Source organism: Carlito syrichta, unplaced genomic scaffold, assembly GCF_000164805.1.
Source record: "Carlito syrichta isolate Samal-C Ts95f unplaced genomic scaffold, Tarsius_syrichta-2.0.1 Scaffold309933, whole genome shotgun sequence".
Taxonomy (NCBI): domain Eukaryota; kingdom Metazoa; phylum Chordata; class Mammalia; order Primates; family Tarsiidae; genus Carlito; species Carlito syrichta.
In genome coordinates, this window is record NW_007254029.1 from 519,069 (window position 1) to 536,181 (window position 17,113).

The window sequence follows — 17,113 nt, forward strand, 5'->3', positions numbered from 1 at the left end:
ACATGTATAAAGTGGGGGTTATGATAAAAACTACATCATATGTGAGGTGATTTATGTATAGAAAACAGTGCATAGCATGCAGCTAATATTCATTAAGTATAAACTCAGAGAAGAATGGCAGCATCTTATAAGATGGAAAGTTCATTTTGACATAGATTACATGATTGCAAAAAGGTGCATTGAAATATCTGCTTTTGAGTTGAGCACTGAAGGAGAAATAATATTATGCCAATCAAAGAAAGTAGAGAGTAAAATGAATTAGTTAAGAGCCTGGCCTTTGGGGTTATATGGACTTGGTTTCTTGTCCAGACCCTGCCAATTACTAATTAATTTCTAGGCTTTCATAGCTGCATCTTAAAATCAGGGCTGTAATGACAGCCTCACCATGCTGGAAAGATTAGATGAGTCACTATATGCAAAGAGTTAGAGTGATGTTTAGCACACAGTAAAGTTGGTATTATTACTTCATCTGCATTTTAGGACAAATACCCTGGAAGCAATAAACTGTAAGAATTGGGAGAAAGAGAATAGGAAATATTGAAGACTATGATAAGATTTTGTCAATTAAAATTAGTAAAAAGGTGTTCAACATTTTTAGTGTTCTTTTTAACAAATAAGCATAAATTGTGAAACATACATAATCATAAAATTGAAGAAAAATGTCTAGAAACAAAGGAGATATGAGCTGTTAGTTTAGAAATTCTCTGAGGAAAGATGAGTATTTTATGATACATGCATATATTTGAAAAAAAATATATAATACACACATACACACATACACACACACACACACACACACACACACACACACACACACACTTGACCCTTAAACGAAGGAAGGGTTAGGGTGATTCACCCTCTACCATGTCAAAAATCTGCATCTGAAATATTCCCCCAAATCTTACTACTGATAGTCTACAGTTGACCAGAAGCCTTACTAATTAATAACTTAGTTGACACAGAGTTTGTATATAGTGTATTATATACTATACCCTTAAAGTAAGCTAGAAAAAAGTTATATTATTAAGAAAATAATATGGAAGAGGAGATATATTTACTATTCATTAACTGAAAATGGATCGTCATAAAGATCTTCATCCTCTGTCTTCATGTTGAGTAGACTGTAGAAGAGAATTGTTTTTACTATCTCAGTGCTGACAGAGGCAGAAGAAAATCTGTGGTATAAATTTATCCACTCAGTTCAAACTAATGTTGATGAAGGGTCAGGGGTGTGTGTTTGTATGTGTCTCTGTGTGTGTGTGTGTGTGTGTGTGTGTGTGAGAGAGAGAGAAATTATTACCTTGTGATCATTTCTGCTATAATATATCTCCATATCTATTGCCGATGTGTGTTTTTTCAAAGTTTTGTATAGACATTAACAATGAAAATCTCATCTTCCTATATTTTGACTCAGAGGATAGCATTTTGACACCCATGTTCTGTGAATAGCTCTTAACTGCCTTTTCCCTGGATTTGAATTCTGTTATAGATATAACTATCAAACTTGAAGAATTTGAAATATTTCTTCTAGAACTCTATATTGAATGGCCTGTGATACTAAGATGCCAATTTCTCTATTTAAGCAATGTGTTTGTATGAGTAGGATTTGCCTGATTGTTAGTTTCCAGGGAGATTAGTGTGATATCATCATGTAAGCCTGTAATGCTCTTAGAGATGTCCTACCTTTCTACTTCTGTGAGTGGAGTTTTCTGTTTCAGTTGTAATTATTGTTTTTCTTTCTAATGCTCTAGTCAGTTGAATTAAAAACCAGCAATATTTGGCTTTTTAGGATTTTTTTTAATGTTTGAAACATTTTGCTCAAACATTACTCATCTCTTTTAAAATGGCTAGACTTATAAACATACAGGCTATGATGACTGACATCATATAAGCTTGTCATTTATTTCTGTCCTTTTTGAATATCATAGATATATGTTGCCTTGTGACTCTACCATTTAACAGTTGTTTCATATTAAGTGAAGTTCAACTTTCCTACACTGTAGATTCATCATCTGTTAGATGGCGATAACATTATTACATTTATAAGTTAGGATTAAAATATATTAATATATCTATATCTAATCTATGTAGCATTTTATATAGCTTTCTATCTATATCTGCCATCTATCTAAATTGTAGATAGTGCCTTAATGGCTAAACATGTTTTGTGCCAATTAAGATGAGATAGTTCTGGGTATTTTACAAGGGCTAGTTCTTTAATCTTCTCAATAACACTTTAAGATAGTTCATAGTTCCAGTTTTACAGATGAGTAAATTGGGGCACAAAGTGCTTAAGTAATTTTAATTTTAGTACATGCTACTAGTGTGAGGGTTAAAATGTATAATCAAGCAACCTGGGTCCAGAGCATACATTTTATCGGTTTTAATCTGTAATAAATAATTGGTGAGTGTATTGCAACACTCAATAAATGATATGTCCTGTCCTCTATGGGTTTGTCATATGATGTATGATAAAGGAAACATGAAATATTCGTAAACAGACAAGATAGAAATTCATGATGTATGCAAAATAATGGGATTGCTATTTTGAGAATTTGGTTTTGTTTTGTACTTCTTTACTGTTCTGTACTTCCTCACTGTTTCAAGTTTTTTTTCTTTTTTAACAAAGCACTTACCTCATGTTTTTTGAATATGTAATAACATAACTTTCCTCCACAGGTGTTAAACATCTTAGAAAGCAGAACTCTTCTGTTATTTATATTTGTATTACACAAAATAGTGCACTGTCTAGAGTACAGTAAGTTTAGAATAGATGTTGTATGATGAATGAATGAAAAAGTAAACAAAGCCATTAACATGAGTGGAGAATCACAGGAGGACATTCTAAATGTGGTCACCATGTATACAAGCAGGTTGGAGTTAGAGATGAGAGCAGGGCATTTAAGAGACAATGGCAATCACCAAAAGTCAATAATAACAGCAATGGTTATTGTAATGCTGTTTGTGGTGATCTCTCCTCTTCAATAGTACCCGCCCCTCAATGTAATCATCAAGTTTTTAAACATCTCAGTTGTGTATGACATTATAATAGCTGTAATAAAGTATAATTCTGCATTCATATTCTTAAAAACAGTTCTAGCAAATATGACAGACCTTATTTAGCCTTGGGTTGAATATCTAGAGGAAACATTAGGCAGTAGGATATTCTATAAAATATTTTTAAAAATAAAATGTTTACCTGAAAAAGGGATTGAACGAGAAAATAAGTACTGTAGGCTAATAGGGTTATGCCCAAGCAATAGAACAATGGTTATGACATTAGGGCTATCATGTAGATGTATACTGCCTAGGCATCCTTTTAACCAAAGCTAGTTATCTAAATAGAAAAGGGGGAAAAAAGTGGAACTGTTGCCACTAAGTTTAGTTGTCTGGGAGATCACAATGTTAAAACACAAAAAAAGTCACTACACTTCACCACGCAGAAGTTCAACTGATAGTTCCTTTGTATAAGTCAGTCTCACTCTGTAGCCAAGTCTGGAGTGCAGTGGCACGCTTGTGGCTCATGACCGCAGCGGCCTCTACCTGCTTGGGCTCAAGTGATCCTTATGCCTCAGCCTTCCAAGTAGCTGGAACTGCAAGGCATTCAGTGCCACGCCCAGCTAATTAACTGATAGTTCTAAAACATAAAATCTAGTTTTTTTTAGTTCTACTGAGACTGCTGAGGGGAGTAACCATTTGGGAAGTGCAAAAGGCATAGAGTACACCCTCAGCAAACAGAGGCTACTTGATGTTCAAGAGCATTTGGGCCAAACTATCTCAAAAAGAGCTACATCCTTCTTTATGACTGCATAATAAAGAAGGATGTAGTTCTTTTTGAGATAGTTTGGCATATATAGACTTCGCAACAACTTTGGTGGATTTGGAGTCGATCATACTCAGTGATCTATCACAGAAACAAAGAACAGAGTACTGTATGTTCTCACTCATAAGAAGACTTGGAACAATTATAATACTACAAGAAAGTGTTTGGGAGTAATAGGAACTCTCAGGGGAGGGGAAGTGAAATTGTCAGTTGAGGGAAACTGCTAGGGGAGGGAGGGGCATACCTCATCAACAAGAGTACCTGCATAATCAATGTTTGTATACCTAACCCTACATTGTACCCCACATCTTTATAATTTTTTTAAAAAGAGCTACATCATCTATATATTGGAGGCAAGTTCCACCTCGGTGCCTTACTCTACATTTTCAGGTAGCCCAGACATACTTTGCAGTGGTGCTGTTGGATAACCAGGAAGCCTTAGCTGTAGGATCAGCTGAGGCTTTGGGGGAGTGCTCCCTGGCAGCAAATCAACGTTCCTTCTGCTTCAAAACTAAAAGCGGTTTCTAGAACACTGGAGCCCTTCAGCAGAATATTTTCCTACTTAAGGTGTACAGCACTATGGAACATCAGTTAGTATCCTTCAAAGCTGCAACTATTAACCAGAAAACGAATTTTCCTTCTCTTCTCTCCATTTCTCTGTATCTCAGATAACAGAAAAAAATGAGTATTTCGGTTTGTATAGTTAGAATTCTATATGCCACATTTTCAATACGCAACGTATGTAAATCAATGAGAATAATGATGAAAGAAGATGATATTTTTATGGGTTAGAAAAGCTAAGATCTTAATTCTGTTGTGAGGCAGAATTTCTCAACAGATTACTTATTTGATAACTGGTCTGACTTGGGTTTACAACTTACCTAAAATTCAGTTTGGCAAGGGTAAATGTTTAGGTATTTGATGATACGCTAGCTATTTTCCCTGAAAAGAGCTTATTCATTTTAGGAGAAAAATGAAGGTATTTAAATATTTTTTAAAAGATAAAAAGATAATTAGTTGCTTTATTTTAAAACAATCTTTCTCTTTCCAAAATGTATATAGTCATTAGAGATGCTGAAAGGGTTCTAGATTTCTACAAAGCCACGATTTTATGAACATTTAAATGGTAATAGTTTGGCTAGCCTTACCATCAGCTGCATAAACATCAGTGTCTGTTGACACATTATAAAGGCACAAGTGGAGTGTAGCCTGGCATGCTGATGCCTGTGCTGAGGTTTAATAGTGTATCTGTATCATTTTTCCCAGTGGGAAATAACAGGATGTCGCCTTGTAATTTTTTACTACTGTCTAATAAAATATAGCCATAATAAATAGCATCTAAGCAAATAAAGTGGATTTGGACTCAATCCATTTTGCCTTCATCGCTTAGTATATAGCTCAGGCTTTTAAGTAGTTGTGGATCCTAAATTGGCTTAATTGGATCAACTTGCATTTGACTGTCTTTGAGGGCAATGAAGTAGAAACAGATATTTTACTTTTATTTGCTACTTAATATTTAGGTAATATTTTTAGTAGATTTACCTTTGTACTCCATAGTGCTTATTAACTTAGTTTGTCTGAATTGTGATCTAAATTGTGCTTTGCTTATGTTAATTGATCTCTTAAGTTTATTACTGTTGTTTTATTTTATTAATACTATTTATTTTCCTAATGTTGATAATTAAATCGTTCCAAACCAGCAATGCTGTGCACTGTTAAGAATGTGCACAATTGTCTGTGACTGTCCTCGGAGTAGGAACAATATTTAACTCGGTTTTAGAGTTCAGTTAACTAGCCCAACTTTAGGTTTACTGTGATTCTCTCTGTTTATTGGATTGATTATTGAATGAAATGATTAAAAACAATTTTCTTAATTGAAATATAAATATATAAATAGATTTTTAAATGTAATTTAAACTATCGTCCAGTTTAATGGAATTAAAGGTTAATGTGGCAAGTTGAAAATTAGAGTATTTAAACGTTGTTTCCTATTAGTAAGAATTTTGCCAAACATTAGAAGAAGAAAACAGATTTGGGGGTGCAAAAAATGATTTCAGACAAGTTTTAAAATTCTCTTCTGTGTCGCTCTTCCAGAAATACCTAGTTCATCTTTTATTTTGATTTTTGACTGTAGTAACCAAGCATGCTATTTCTACAGTTTTAGTAAGCATACAATATTCATGTAAGAGACTGTAGATGCATGACTGTTTTCTAAAAAGTATGGCTATATAATTTTAAATACTACTTTGAAAAAATAAAAGACATGTAACAGTTTTTTTTATTTATAGGTATAAGGAAAATTGTTATGTTTGGCATATTTTATCCTATGTGAATTTGAGAATTAAGTTTTAATAGTTAAAGGCAAAAGTAGAAACACATTTTTAAATTTTTCTTATTTTAGCTATTAGTATTTCTTTTATATCCCCTGAATTCATAATTCAAAACAAATTGATTCTATTCAGTAACCATGAAAATTTAATTCAGTAACAAGTAAATTTTAAAAAACAAATATTAATTCAGGTAAATCGTTTGTATAGTTTGCTTTTCTTTGACTTTGTTATTCTGAAAGATGTTGTTTCAGTTTACTAGACTTTAAGTTTTTAAAGAGTTGCATTGCTAGCTATAGGCAAAACTCATTTTTTTTTTTTTTTAAGAACGTAGATACATAAACTTTTTCCTTCAAAGAGTCAACTAGTAAAAACAAAAAACAAAAATTCTAGTGAACATTGTTTGGAAGACATGATAGCAATTTTCCCTGTGATAGGTATGCCATATGTACAGCCCTTAAAATATGACTTTACATACTCTTCTTTTTATATTCATAATATACAGAAATAAAATAGAAATACTTAAAAGTAATGTCCTCAAGAATATCAGGATAAAATACACACACATACACATATCCTTTAAACTTTATCAAGGGTATTAACTTTTAATTATCTATAATACCAGTACAATTTGACCTTATTGATTGACGACTAATTTGAATCGTGCATTCAATAAGGTCAAATTGAATGCATAACATACAACTTCAGTTATCCCGCATCTTGTTTGAGTGGGTGATTGTGAGGGGGATTTGTTGTGGTACACAATTTTGAAAAAGTCAGGCAAACATTCAGTCTATTAAAGTGCACAAACTGCAGATGTTTGTCAGCTTGAATAATTAAACTGTTTTCGATGTTCTTTCTAGGTTGTTTTTTGTTTTTCTTAGAGATTTCGGTATTTGTGGTGATCGTCATTTTTCAATACTTTATGCTTCTGATTCTGATTTCTATTTGTTGGAACTCTGTATTCAAGAAAGAATAACTAAGACTTGATTGAGGGTTTCTCTGAGCTGAGTTCACTGAGTTTTAGCTCAGGGTGACTTTATTTTTTTTTAAACATATTCTCTGATTCAAGACCGTGAGTTACATTGGTCTGATTTCCAGATGTTGGAGTCTCAGATAAGGGACTATTACTATAAAACATAATGCACACCATTTTTAAGACCACAGTACTGACGATTTTCTGCTTGAAATCTTAGACAAAGTGAGAAATAAAGCTTCCTGCAACGAACTACAGGCAATGTGGGAATGAAACAGAAAAAAAAAAAAAAAGAGGAGAATGCAGAATGGCAATGCAATGGAAATCTGATATTTGATATGTAAGTTTATCCCTTTTAGACCTCCAGCCAGATTTTTTTTTCCACTTGTGCAGAAGCATTTCTTTATTTCCTTCTTTCTGCTTTTTGATCCCATACCCTGCCCCCTGCACAGTTGGAATGTTCCCAAAACACTTTGGCAGAGGTCACTTCTCAGAAGCTTTTTAAACTTTAGTTAGAATACATTTATTGATTTTTTTAATGACCAGAGGAATGGGGATTTTTGGAAAAAGCTCATCTGAGATTCAGTGTCTGACTTGGCAATCCAGACTATTTTAAACCTCTGAGAGCACTTCATTAGATGCCAGGTTCTCGTCTTTAGTAAAACAGTAAGGATTCTGGCATATTGGATTTTCCTTGGGATTCATATCACCTGACAATTTGGCCTTATAGACGGGGGAGATAAAATCGTTTTTCTAGAACTGACATTCAGAAACTACATAAGCATACCAAAATTTAATAACTCTCCTTTTAAAAAAAATTTCATCATGAATCTGTAGAAGATATTGAGAAGCACGCATTGGCACAATAACGTGTTCTGAGGCTATTTTTCTCTATGCATAATAGTTCGAGACTAAACTGTTTTATTTATCTAAATTTGCCATGAAGAGAAAGTACATATTTTATGTGAACTAAAAACCTGATAATTAAAGGATGGATAATGAATGTTTAAAGTAAAGGATATTTTCATATTAGAGCATTTTTGCTTGAATGCATTTTTGCAATTTCTTACTCCAATTTTTGGACATAAACCAGGACAAAGTTTTCTGCATTCTTAACTCTAAAATTCTCATATAAATCACCCAGTGTACGCCCTAAGTTATTCTGATATACACTGTTCCAGCATTCATGTTTCAGATTAGGATTTGGTATGCCTGCTTGGTGTGAAAGGAAAGGAGATGGAGCGATTGTAGAGTACTTTAATAATACACATTGAAAGTTTACTATTTTGCATTGCATTTCAAAATGATTTAGTATAGAGATCGTGTAAATAACGAACACCTCCAATACAATGAAAGTGAATTAGTTTGTATGCAACCTTTCAAGGCTACATCTGTTAAAAAGAACAGGGTAACTGAATGTTTTTTCTTTGTATATGCTTCTTTAAAAAAAGAAAACAAATATGAACTTTAGAATGCATATTTGAAGTTGCACTAGCAGTCAGTATCACTTAGTTGTAGGTAAATTTTGAAGATAAATGCTATATACTCTATAAGTTGTTGTTTCCTAATTAACAGGAATTCTGAGACTCATTTTTTCTTCCTGAATTGACATCGGCATATTTAGAAAATATTTTTTATTAAAAAGTAACTATTTTTAATGAAGATCAAACAAGCAAACATTGATCTTTAAAATAGCCTTCTTAAAAATTTGTAAGCAATATTAAATTATTGTTATATTTTCATTGCTTATGAAGCAAACTGTTTACATGGTTTTGAACTGTTTTGTATGGGATATGTAAATATATACACTATTTAACAATTATTATTTCATGATATAAATTGCAGGGTATATTTTACTGTGTTCGACTGAAAAATGATCACTTAAAAGGATAGAGAGTAGGCACATTTTATTATAAATGAAAGAAGCTCAATAATTCCCATTATTACAGAAGTTGGAAACTATGATTAGTATGCAAATACCATACGTCATGTGTAATTATAGTCATAACATAGCCATTTTTGTGAAGTAAAAACACAGGGTAGATTAAATGATTGTTTTTTTATATTGATAACTTGAAAGCTATTTCTCAAGCAGGGAAAGAAAAGAGCTGAGGAAATATCTTCCTGGAAACCCACCAAGTCTTCTTAGGGTTACAGAAATGGGCTGCTGACTACTTGTAATGCAGAAGTATTAAAAGGAGAGCAGGAAACCCTCTGCCCCTAACCATTAATCCATTTTGTCCATACGGAATTTCCATTTTGCGTTGAATCCTTTTATAGGTGTCTGCTTTAGCCTTCTTCAGTTACATCTGCTGGATATTTCATTATTTTTTCTTCCATCATAGGAAGCTTCTCATTTTCCTATATACAATAAAATGTTAACACTCCTTCTGAGGTGGATTATTCACAGTGGGTCTTATTTTTCCCTTTCTTATGCTATAGGACAATAGCTGCATGGTTCCTTAGATCCCAGGAACAAGCTAAAGCATCAGTAAATCAGTCCTCGGCCAAACTCAGAGAAGGAGGTGCTTGTGGCTATGAAAGCTGTGGGTAGCTTAGGATATTTGAGAAAGAATACTTTGCTGTCTTTTATCTTTATCAAAGCTGAAAGAGGAGCACAGAAACAGACCCCTGGAGGAATCACCATGCAAGTACAATGTCCTGTCTAGCCAAGTTCCTTGGTGGGATGAGTTTGAGTGCTATATATGCATGGAATTCTGATTATTTAGGTATTACCATTTCTGTGGGAGTGGAAACAATCACTGTGTAATTGAATTGCAGCACAAAGGAAATTAGGAAAGTACCTAATCTTTAGTTTTAATTTTAATAAACACAGTCTCTTCTCTGTGAGGGCAAGAACAGCGTCTGTTTTCATTGCTCTATCCTTAGCTATAACCACAATGGCTGGGTATATAGGAGATCCCTCAATAAGTGTTCTTTTCTTCTTTTGCCTTTGCCTTCCCTGTCATATCCTATGGTATGGTATAATATGGAATGATATTCTATCCTGTCCTATGCTATCCTGTGTATACCTTCCCATCCCATCCCATCCCATCCCATCCCTTCTTATGTATGCAATCAACCTAGCTGTCATCACAATGCCTTTCTTCTTTTTCTTGCATTAATTATAAGCTATTTTGATAACTAAACAAAATGTAAGAAGTTCGGCATTTTATAAGCAAAATTGTTGGTTATTCTATTGATTAAGATGTGAGAGTTATTCTCTGTTTGGATTTTCTGAAGTCCTTCAACCCTACTGATAAACAGTGAGTTGCCTGTGTACTGTACATTTTTTATGTCTTTATAGAACAGTTGACTATCACAAAAAAGCAATTATAGTTTTGTTCATTAGGAAGGAAGCTTATGAGTAATTTCACATTAAAATAGAAATATTAGTAGATAGAGAATATAAGGGATTTTTTATAGCACAAAAATATAAATCATTAATGCAATTTTAATGTTGATTAGTTTTTTTAAAATTATTTAGTAACCTTTTTAACATTGGAACATTGGTCTTCTGGTAAACTTTATACTTTTTTTTTATTGTACCCTTTCTTTTCCTTATTTTGCATTTTGGTTGTTTCTTTTTTTCTGTTTGCTTAAGGTAGAAGCTTTGATTATTGAAATGAAATCTTTCTGCATTTCTAAAGTAGTCATTTAAAGCTATACGTTTGCTTTTAATCAATGTTTTCACTAAATCTCATAAATTTTGATATGTTGTGCTTTTATCTTTATTTCATTCAAAATATTTCCTGATTTTTTTTTATTTCTTCTTTGATTAATGGAATATATAGAAATGTTAAAATTTCCAAATACTTAGGAATGTATCTTTAATTGTGGTTTCTAATTTAACTCTGTTTTGGTTAGACAACACAGTTTGTATGATTTTCATCCTTTCATATTTACCAAGATTTGTTTTACAATCTTACATCTGGTCTAGTTGAGGGTGGTAGAGAGACGGGAGAATTTCCAAACAAAATACTCTAGGACTCCCATTGGTTTTTTCTTTGTTGTTGTCCTTTTGTTATTTTTACCAGAAGTTTGGTAATTTTTCTTAAATAAACATTTCCTAATTTTTCATGTAATTGGTTGTTTTCCATAGTCCTAAAGCAGCTATTTTTGGCAATTTTGTCCAGTTTTATCACTGATTCTTAGGAAAGTATTTGTCAGGCTACTCACTCATTCTCAAAGCTCCACCCCTAGATACTTTCCTTTATACAATGAATTACCTTCCCTTAGCACATGTGGAAAATATGAGGGCATTTAGAATTATATGTTGTACTATTGATTTAAAATGTCCCAAGAGTTCAAAGGTGAGCTTGTGCCAAAACAGTTGAGACTAATTTTGTGGGTGGATGAGACTTCAGCATGATAGTCAAAGTTTTGACCAAGTGTAGAGAAGTGCAGAGAACATTCTTGGTACAGGACATTGCATTAAACAGCCACTCTGTCCAGAATAATCTTGTCTGAGGAGCTACTCAATAACCCAAGCTGGCTGATGTGGAAGTTCTACTTAGAGTAGAATAGTGTCAAAATGATGTCTATACTACAAAAGAATGCATTAGTTTTTCAGAGCAACACACTGCTTTTGTGGATTTTTGAGCAGAAAACCATAATGAGAAAAATGAAATCCCAGATTACTCTGGGAACCATTTGCAAGGTATATTTGAGAGAGGAAAGAATGGTGGTGCCGTTAAGAATACCGAGGTGCTGTTGAGGTGTGGGAACCAGTGGTGATGTGATTAGTGCTAGGTGGTTGAAGTAAGTATGAATAGTCTTGAGTTCTTGTCTTGACAGTATCATTTGACGTGATCATATTTATGAGTTGCTGCTTTCTGTTCTATAAAAAGGGCTAAATTCCTTCTGTGCCTACTTCACATTGTGGTGAGGATCGTAATATTGAAAATAGAGATAAAAAACAAATATGAACACCACAGAGATGATAGTGTGGTGGCATATGATGATGGTAATCAATAAGGAATGAAAGTGGAAATGTCTGAAAGTCACCCATAGACGATTAGATTGAAAACTAAGGGGATAACTGGAAAAAAAAATTTGAACATCACGAGTAAAGAGATACCATTTGAAGACCTAGTTGAGGATGGAGAGATGGAATGTCATCAATGTAGTCTTTTTTCTGATTATTGTCTCACATTTTCCTATTTAACTTCCAAACAATTTGAAATGACAGATACGAAGGTTATATACTTGCCTTTATAGATAATAAAATTTTAGCACCTAATATTTAATTATTTGTCTAGTTCTCAAAACGGTTTAAGGACTTACTCTCATAAACAAAAAATAAAGTCTTATAAAGATTTCTCTAACTCGTGTTGTTATTTATCTCATTTGTCACTGACCTTTTTAAAAACATCGCTGTCATCTGAGGCTGCAAACAATCTATTAACTGAAAATAGAATGATCTTTTAAAAGATGTTTGTTCATGTAACTTCTTTATTGCCTCATGAACCTTTGCTGAACAGTTCAGTAGGTGATGCCACAATTTTGGAATTAATGTCACTTGGACTGCGAAAATAAAATATTTTTTCATTTTAATTCCACACTAATTTTTACTGAGATTTCCTAGAATTACTTAAATATCAAAATGTGAAGGTGTCTACTAATAGTAGTCAGTGCCATGAAATTCTGAGATAATTATTTTCTGAACAATTGAGTTATTTTTTATTTTTCGTTATAAGCATATCCTAAGCAAATATGGGTTGTAATAATCAGTTAATGAGAGGTTTGAGAGTGCAGATTCTCAATTTGGACTTCTTGCATTCAAATTCTGACTTTGCCACCCCATTTCTTAATTTATTTGTGTGTAAAATAATGATGATATTGATATTCATACCAACCTCAGATAATTTTTCTTAAAAGTTAAACAATAACCTAAATAAAGTATTTAAAACAGTACCTGTCACAAAGACATTTATTGATAAATATAAAATATATTGCACATATTATATGTGATAATATAGTAATATATATTTTAGAAATATAAAAAATGTGTGTATGTATTTAAATGAATAGATACAAACATAGGTTTTTTTTTCTTTCTTACTACTCCACAATTGGAATGTAGATATAAACCCTTTGAGTGCTATTTTTGTCCGCTCAATTCACCCTTGAATTCATACCACCTAGAGCAGTGCTTGGCACTGAGTAAATATTTAATGTATGAATGGAGTTTCTCTACATTTTAAACTTGCTTTCTTAGGATCAGAAAATTTACCTTGAGCATTCACATTTTTCATGTTCCTGTTTTTTGTTTCAGTTGGTGAGTGAATCGAGTCTTACTTTTATTTTCCATTTTTGTAATATTATATATGTGTCTACTATCTAAGGTTTGAAGCACAGATTAATTTAATTTTTAATTAAAACAACCTAGTAGTACACAGACCCAAAGTATTGCCATTTAATTTCCAGGACCTAGATTCATCTGTAACAATTTCTAGTGTATTGTTTTTTATGTCGCTTTTTAGCCATATGGGACTTTGAGGAAAATATGAACATATACTTGTATGCATTCATTTTTATCCAAAACACTACACTTTTATGACTTTTGTGAGCGCATTCCTTCTAAGTAGTCACACTGCTCAAAACTATTTCGAGTAACTCCTTTCCAAATATCCCTTTCAGAACAAGTTTAATAATATTAAAAGAAATTCATCATTCTTGCTTTATACAGGTAGATCAGTATTATTTGATATGATACCATTTCCTTCCCTTCTCTCAGTTTTCTTTTTTATTCCCTTTACACTTCCACTCCTCTTTTTCTTTATCTTGTTTCCCTCCACACCTGGCCGCCTTCTCATTAGCAGGCTAAGTGACTCTATGTAAGCTTGTCCTTGGTCTGAGTTGTCTGCTGATTCTCAAGTGCCATAAGTGGCTATAATTGAATGAGGCACAGAGACGCTGAATAGCCAAATGCTAAACTGAAGATTTTGTGTTCTTATTTACAGGAAGAAAAAGAACATATTAAGGTAGTTATATGAGTACAAGACATACTCAAAGACACATATGATGGCGCACTTTTGTTTTTGGTCTCAACTGATGTGAGATCAATACAGAAAGTTTCTAACAAGCAAGTTTTATTTCTTCAAAACAGTAAAAAGTTTGTTTACCCAGGCAGCACGTTGAAGCTCTGTTATGTGCTGGACTTGATAGGAAGGAATGAAATTGAAGACATAAACAAAGAGGTATGGGAGAACCAGGGAAGATATAATTGTTTTTGTCTGTGATGGAATGGGTTTGGTGGTATCAGGAAGAACTCTGTGGATTTAGTCATGCTTGAATGTCAGAATGGATTTCTCAGATTGGAGGGGAAAAGCTAAATGTAATAGCAGTTGTAGGCAAGCTTGTGCTGTCATTACCCATGATTGTTAAGATATGTAGAACGTTTGTAAGATGAGGATATGCCAGTTCAAAAATTAGGGAAGAAAGTAACCCAGGTAAACATTCAGTAATTATTGAAGGACATGTTCAATTTGTTGAATGAATAATTGTACAGGGAAATTCAAGCAGTTGATTAAAAAATTGTTTTAGGTGCCTGTCCACACAGTCAAGTATGCTATTCAAATATGGGCTAGAATGTCTCTTGTGGTCCAAAACCTCACTAATCAGTCAAATACGGATGGACACTCACTCAAAATAATACAGTGAGTTTCATAGCTTTTAATATTTTTAAATCCTCCAACAAAATATAATGCTTTTTATTAGTGAATAGTTTCCACCAATTTGTTTTCATTTTATATTATAGTGTACCTGATAGTAATCAATAGTGATTTTGTGAAAGGGAACTCGATTTTAATTTTATGCTATTGACTTTCTGCCCCATACCTAATTCCTTAACCATTGGGGATGAGATTTTAGAATAATGAATTTTGTCACTGCTTTAGCACCCACATAGTTGATTAACTTCTTCTACTAGCATGGTACTAGTAGCATAATAGAGACTAATTACCATAATAATTAACGAATACAAGTGATACTTGTGTAAATCTCTTACATAGACTCACTAGAAAGTTCAAGTGACATGATAAGTTGCAGAACCATTGGATACATTAAAATCCCAAAGAAAATACTTTGAAGGACAATACTTTTTTGTTGCATAAAAAGTCTGGTATGTTGATTGTATAATAATAAAAGAAATAGAAAATACTATGATAATTTAAAGAAAATGAAAACAAAGTGCTTTGATAAATCTTCCATTTAAGCAAACTGATATTTTTGTTTCATCCATTCTATTTTTTAAAATCCTAATTTATTTAGATTATTGTAATTATAGTTTTAAGTACATATACATAAATACATAGAAAGTGTGTATGTGTATTTGTGTGTAAGTGTATGATTATATTGCAAAGCATATTAATGTGTTTCTCAATATGCTTTTCATATCAGTTATCTCATGATCCAATTGGTTATCATATCCCAGTATCTTAGCTAGAAGTACCTTAGCAAGAATCCAGGAACTATTTTGGAAAAGGCAGAAATTATATTAAAAACTCATGTATTCTTTTATTTTATTTTTAATTTATTCTATTTTAAAGATGTGGAGTACAATTAAGGATTATGTAGATAAGTGGTCATCATACAGGTAAAGTTTGGGTTTCCCTTTGATCCCCACTTCAGCTGAATTGAGATCAGGTACCCTTATTAATGTTATGTGTCCCCCATCCCTTGGCAGTTTCTGGCTACTGCCAATCCCCTTCTCATAGTATTATGGTTTATGTTCATTGTTCTCTTATGAGTGCGAACAAGCAATACTCAGTTCTTTGTTTCTGTGATAAATCACTGAGTATTATAGACTCTAAGTAATCCAAGTTGCTGCAAAGTTCATAATTTTGTTCTTCTTTTTGGCTGTGTGATACTCCATCATGCATATGCACCACATATTTTTTTAATCTATTCCGGTTTCGATGGGCAGCACAGTTGGTTCCATGTTTTTGCTATTGTAAATAGTGTTGCAATAAACATGTGTATGCAGTTATCTTTTTTGTAGAGCGTTTTAAGTTCCTCCAGGTATATTCCCAGAAGGGAGATAACTGGGTCGTATGGAAGGTCAATTTCTAGTTCTTTTAGGAATTGCCACACTGTTTTCCATAGAGGTCGCACTAATTTTCTATAGAGGTTGAACTAGTTTGCATTCCCACCAACATTATGGAAGCGTTCCTTTTTTCCAGAATCCTCATCTGCATCTGTTGTTGTTTGTTTTGTTAATGATGGCATTCTTACTAGAGTTAGGTGGTATCTCAATGTGGTTTTGATTTGCATTTCTCTGATGATTGGTGAGACTGAACATTTTTCGTGTGTCTGTTGGCTGCTTGTATGTCGTCTTTTGAGAAGTGTTTACTCATGTCTTTTGCCCACTTTTTAATGGGGCTGTTTGTTTTTTTCCTCTTGGCAAGGTTGGTGTATTCTTTTAATTAGAAAAATATGTATATTCCATATCTACAAATTCATTAACTTTTTCAGCAAATATTACAGTAAGTTAGAATGCCAAAAGATGTATCACATGTATCCTGAATCTCCTCTTTATAACATAGTTCTGCTGTAATACCCCAAGCAGTGTGGGGAAAAAAATAGACTTGGCAAGTACTAAGAAACATTCAACTAGTTCTGCAGCTATAACCATGAAATAAAGTATATATTGTTTCTCATCATCTAATCAATATTTTTTCTTTTTTCTTTCCAGAAATGTTTAATTTGGTAAATTGGAGGAAAAAAACATGGATTTTTAGCATTTGAAGAGCAAATTAAGGTAATTAGAGGTTTACTGTTGCCATTCATATAATTTCAAAATTTATTTACATGTAAATATATGTTTTGATGAGTCTTTATCATTTTGAAAATTCAGCACATTTATAATGGGTTACTAAAATGAAATTTTATATAATTTTGGAAGATAAATCGACATTCCTTATTGTATGTTTTTGGAATATAACTTGATATTTCTTGTGAATGAATCACAAATGATATAATTTA

At 32.7% G+C, this 17,113-nt stretch overlaps 1 protein-coding gene across 1 annotated transcript in view; it reads left to right on the forward strand.

The window, feature by feature from the left end:
* The window catches only part of LOC103270773 (adhesion G protein-coupled receptor L3), a gene marked incomplete at its 3' end in the record, with an annotated part of 680,895 nt that overhangs the window by 158,223 nt on the left and 505,559 nt on the right, over nucleotides 1–17,113 (forward strand). Inside the window, exon 2 of the mRNA XM_008068295.2 lies at nucleotides 16,824–16,889. The remainder of the gene's footprint in view (nucleotides 1–16,823; nucleotides 16,890–17,113) is intronic.